Source organism: Schistosoma mansoni, chromosome W (assembly GCF_000237925.1).
Source record: "Schistosoma mansoni strain Puerto Rico chromosome W, complete genome".
NCBI classification, from domain to species: domain Eukaryota; kingdom Metazoa; phylum Platyhelminthes; class Trematoda; order Strigeidida; family Schistosomatidae; genus Schistosoma; species Schistosoma mansoni.
The window spans coordinates 46,745,805-46,752,040 of record NC_031502.1 but is presented as its reverse complement, the minus strand read 5'-3'; positions in this window follow the sequence as shown (position 1 = coordinate 46,752,040).

Here is a 6,236-nt window from a genome sequence, read left to right as displayed (position 1 = left end):
GAGCTTATGGTTAACCCTTAATTACCAAGGACAGACTGTATTTCTTGATCTGATGGTATTAAACTGCCCAAATTGAGGTCTTATTTACCACTAACCAGTATTCCTAAGAAGCAAAGCAACTTACTGAGAGCTTTTTAACTGACACTTATAGATAACCATAGGCGTCTAACCCAATTTAGTTAGAGCCTACAGGTGGTCAAATCACGAAAGTAATGTAGTTATTCTCCTTTGTAATACTAATGCATACTGTCTATGGAAACCACTAGCACGCTTTGATAAAACTGGTGGAGAGTAAGGGTCTGAAGTGTGTTCACTCGGTACCATCGAACAAGGCAAAGATGCTAAGTCCTACATACACCAAACGCACAAAACAGATGACCTTCACAAGTTCTGACAAGGACAAACTTTAAATGATTGAAATGGTTCAAATAGTTCAAATGGTACTGGACGGAATAGAAGAAGCTTAGGTATGACGTGCTTCCATATACAGTATCAGTGGAACACCGATGCCAACAGGTAGAAACCTATGTACATTTAACAATAAGAGGGAGAAAATAATAGTAAATTATAGTAAGATAGTGTCCTTATTCCTTCTGCATATGTCAATTTCTCTCTTAAAGGACTGCTGAAAGGTCGCTCAAACTAGCTCAGCCGGCAGCGAATTCCAGTATTTGACTGCTCTTAAGGAGTAGAAGGTGTGTCTACAGTCCGTTCTGATGTGTTGTGTCTCCAGTTTCTGGGTTTTACACCTACGGTTTGTGTTGGGACTAAGCTTAAGTAGGTATTTAAACGGATGCCCAGGAATGTTTGTGGTGCTGCAAGTCATTGGAAAGTCACCTCTGAGACGCCTGCACTCTAATGGATAAAAGTTTGGTGATTGAAGGTGTTCTTCATAAGACTTGAATTTGAGTCCTCCAACAGATCTCGTGTCTCGCTATTAGATACGTCCCGGAGTATCCTTGTTCTTTTGGATTGAGGGAGGAAACACTATGTTTACGTGCTCTAAAAGGGGACAAATAAAACTGTTGAAGACTATGTGGAAAGTTCTTCCATCAAACTGGCTGAAAGTGCGTTCCAACGTTACTAATGCAAGTTTTCTCGGAAGGCATTTAGTCTCAGTTAGCGTAAGACTTGAAATCGTAGAGTACCAACACTCCTAAATCTTTTTGAACTTGAAAAACCTCTAGAGGAGAGTTACCTAAGTTGTAGTTGTCGTCCACAACATATCTCAGATGGACTACTTTACATTCCGAAAAGTCAAAGATTAGTCTTTTGTTATCCGCTCAAACTTTGAAGTTAAACCAGATCCTCCTGAAGTACAAATATATCCTCTTGATTGAAAACTTCTCTTCAGAGTTTCACATCGTCGGCGAAAAGTAATAAGTCAGATGATACCTGCTCCAAAAGATCGTTTACGTTAATTAAAAAAGAAGAGTTCCTAACACTGAACCCTAGAGGACCCCACTAGAACATTCAATAGCCTGGGAGGAAGTGAAGTTAACCCTGACCTTAAAATGTCAAGTTCTTAGATTTGAAGGGGGCCAACCAATTTAAGGTAATTCTATACCTAATAATTTAAGCTTATTGATAAGACATATTTCTCAATTTTTGTTGTTCATATTGTAATCAGTGTTACCTCCGGACACTCTGGGGGGAGCTATGTGGAGATAGAACCATAAAACCTATTTTGTAAATAATTTTTCATGGTTTACGCATGTATTTTCATTTTCTGTACATTTAGCATTAAACAATTGTACTTGTTGTTTAAGTGTATTACTTTGAACACTTGTAACTTGACTTCCTTCCGTTCTGAGTACAACATATCGTGGCACTGTTACTGCTCCTCATTAAATACACTCTAATTCACATCTGCATCGTTCTGCTATATCTGCAAATATGTTAAATGAAATATTCATTGCATATCATCTATATTTATAGACAATTGTGACATTCTTATTGAATTCTATGCTTGGTAAACCTATTGGATCTATATCGTCCATATTGGGATAACTAATTTATTATAATTGTGGATTATTTGGACCAAACTCAGCCGAACACGCAATAGCCTGAAGACTTAAGTAACGTCCCTTATTTTGTTATTTGTGTGTAATTAACTTATTAACTGTTAATTGTTACATAAACTATAGACATAATATTTTTGTTGCTAATCTTTGGTTATCATACATTTTGGTCCACCACAATTATTTGGTGAGCCCTAGTACTTTATTATCTCGCATTTATCCCACTGTTATATTGTTTATTCGCTCATTGTACGACACTTTTGCTCATCTTCAACCTAATGTACTCTCCACCTAAGCTTAGTGATTTGGATCCTGTTCCAATAACCACTCGTAGTTCATCACCTAACTTTACTGACAGTATTTTTAGTCCAGACTAGTCCAGCCCAATTGGGGAATTTCATACCCCCGACAGACGTTTTCAACACATTCACTTGGACTTAGTAGGACCTCTACCTTCGTCAAATTCTTTTACCCACATCCTCACGGCAGTAGACAGATTCACTCGATGGGCCATTGCATGCCCCGTCAAAGACACATCAGCTGAGACTGTAGCATCCGTTTTTCTAGACCGATGGATATCGAACTACGGTGTACCGACAACCATCACAACTGATCGTGGTCCCCAGTTCCAGTCTACCCTGTTTCAGGAATTTACAAGACTTCTGGGCGTAAACCACATCAAAACCACAGCTTACCACCCAGCAGCAAACGGCATGGTCGAAAGATTTCACCGGCAATTAAAAAGCTCACTCATGGCCCAAACTGATTCAACAAAATGGAGTGATGCCTTGCCGCTTGTTCTCCTTGGGATTCGTGCCACGGTGAAGGAAGACATAGGATGTACACCCGCGGAATTAGTCTACGGTACAACATTAACATTACCAGGCCAATTAGTCAATTGTGAATCTACAACGATAGGAGATCCTTCCCGTTTAGCAAGCTGTTTACTACAGATGATGAGGAATATTAAACCAATACCCCCGCGACAACATAGCAACCGGGTGCAACTAAATAAAAACCTTGAAACATGCAAATTTGTTTTCGTTCGAGTTGACGCTGTCAAAAAGCCATTAAAACCACCATACGAAGGTCCCTATAAAGTAACCAAACGTACTCCCAAACATTTTATTATCATTCGAAATGGGAACAAAGAAACTATTTCCATTGATAGAATTAAACTAGCGTTTTACGAACCGACTCACTTTAAAGAAGTTAACATCGATGAACAACAACCCCTCCCTTCTGTTACTGAGAAGCCAATCGAAGAGGACAAGTTTCATCTTAAACCGTCTTTAACTCTCTCCGGTAGGTTGATAAAAAAACCTAAGCGCTACGTACATTTCGCCGACTAACAAAAATCGATTCAATTACACGCATTTTATTGTTGTTACTCAATTTTCTAATAAAAGCTATTTATTTTCCCTACATGTACATTTAATAACTACATTTATTTATTATCACTGGTTTTGCCAATTTTTTTTTAATAAGAAAAATTGTCATAGTAATAAACGAGTGAATGCAAATCAACTATTTATTAAATTCATCCATTTTTTAAAATATTTTATGACTCTATTAACAGTTTTGCACATTTTATTATTATTATTATTATCAAACCAAATTTTTTAATGCTCGTTTTTCAGTTTCATTTTGCGTAGCATAGCCTATATTATTAACGTGTCATTTATTCCAATCTCCACCATTTTTTTTCCGTTATTACAGTAAATACTGTTTTATGTACATTTATATACCATATTTCTCAATTTTTGTTGTTCATATTGTAATCAGTGTTACCTCCGGACACTCTGGGGGGAGCTATGTGGAGATAGAACCATAAAACCTATTTTGTAAATAATTTTTCATGGTTTACGCATGTATTTTCATTTTCTGTACATTTAGCATTAAACAATTGTACTTGTTGTTTAAGTGTATTACTTTGAACACTTGTAACTTGACTTCCTTCCGTTCTGAGTACAACATATCGTGGCACTGTTACTGCTCCTCATTAAATACACTCTAATTCACATCTGCATCGTTCTGCTATATCTGCAAATATGTTAAATGAAATATTCATTGCATATCATCTATATTTATAGACAATTGTGACATTCTTATTGAATTCTATGCTTGGTAAACCTATTGGATCTATATCGTCCATATTGGGATAACTAATTTATTATAATTGTGGATTATTTGGACCAAACTCAGCCGAACACGCAATAGCCTGAAGACTTAAGTAACGTCCCTTATTTTGTTATTTGTGTGTAATTAACTTATTAACTGTTAATTGTTACATAAACTATAGACATAATATTTTTGTTGCTAATCTTTGGTTATCATACATTTTGGTCCACCACACAATCAAGGATGTTTGTCCATCTGTCCACTGTGGTCAGCAGGTCGGTTATACAAGAGTGAACTTTTCTTGAACCGTGATGTTGGGGTGAAAATTTTATGTATAATAAGTAGTCGTGTAATAATTTACTACAGTGAAAATGTAACTTCTATAACAACTTGATCTTGCCTGTAAACTGGCATGCCTCATGTAACAAACTGTTATTTGAGAATAAATTATTATTATATCAGGGGCTCAATAATTTTAAGGATATATAGAGAAATGCTACCGGCCGGTAGCTTGAAGGTTTGCTGGATCGACCTCTTTTCAAAATTGGTGTGATATGAGCCAGCTCCTAGTTTTCTGGTAATGTGTCTGGACCTAGCGAGTGTGAGAACATCATGCTAAGCGGTGTTGTCATGATTGAAGCTCCTTCCCTCAATGCGGCAGAATGGACCATATCCGGATCAGAAGTGTCTGTGTTTAGGTGCTTCAGTTTAGGATACACTACGTCAGCGCTCAGGTTCACATCTGAGAGTCCTGTTAATTTACAATAAAGCCCGAATCAATGTAGTTAATATGGGTCGGTTGAAATGTCCGGAAGTACTGTTCTGTTAGAGGGTCGGTGTCACCACCGTCGTTGTTGGTTGGGTCTTTGGACCTAACAGTCGGGAAACTTCAGTTATGATTCGTCAAAGAGAGGCTACATGACGGAATAAGCCTTTCGGACTCCAGACAAATTTACCGATTGGCTTTATCTGGTACTGACGCCTATCTCCTCCTATCGCTTTTGTGCATTTTTTTCTTGCTTATTTGAATTGCTAACATGTTCTTTTGTCCTTAGTTCGTCTATATTCCGCTCAACAGTGCTTTTGCGTTCTAGCATGCAGAGTGCGACCCTTGGTGACTGTATGTTGTCTGTAGTTTTAGGGAAACAGTTTGTGGAACAGACTGCCTCTATCTTCGAATGTGCGTTAAGGCTTTGATTTGAGTTTTTCTAGTTACTCCGAAGTAGAGTTCTTGTTGTTCTCCTGAAAATGGAGGGTAAAAGAAATCACTGATGGAAGAACAAGTTAAGGAGTAGCACCTAGAGTAATCAGTAAATAAGGGACCGAACCTATCTTTAAGTCCTGGTTCTCGTCTTACACGGGAACTGAAAGCGATTTGAAATAGTTCAGGCGTCAGGCTTCCCCCAAGTCCTGGAAAGCGTGACGGCCTTCGGTGGATATCTCAGCAATCAAATCGCCTTAGGACCACTTCATATATTGGGGTTTATATTGAAGATTACACAGAAATACATGTGGGTTGGCTTCGAAACATCCATGCGATTTTCGTCTGTAGGTGAACCACACAAGTCTATGTCAAGTGGTTCTTGAGGGAGTTTATGTCTATGTACAATTAGTTACCCCCAACAACATTACTTCCCCTTCTCACTTCCAAGCATTTACGTTCATTCTAAAGAGTTTCAACGAACGCAATGGAGCCGTTGTTAATTTTAACACCTAATTATTTTAGTCCACTCGAAACCTTTCTTAGGTTACTCACGGTCCCAAGGCCGGGTAAATGAAAAGGGCTCGCATGAAGCCAGCAACTTTATTATTATGATTATTATTGTTCACAAACATCTTATGGGTGCATAAGTGATGTGGAGAAACCGCTTCGGTTTTCTTCAAAAATGCAATATTAAACAAGTTTCAATAATGTTAGCACTACATTTTCCATGTTTGAGAAAGGAAAGAAAAGAAAAGTAAAATAGTAATAATAGAATAGTAATAATAAATCAGGTTCTGTGTGATTGGCAAGAATTTTGAATTTATTTAGGTGAAGGAAAGGAAGAAACTAAGTAAATAGAAATAAAGAGGACGCAAAATACGTGGGATATA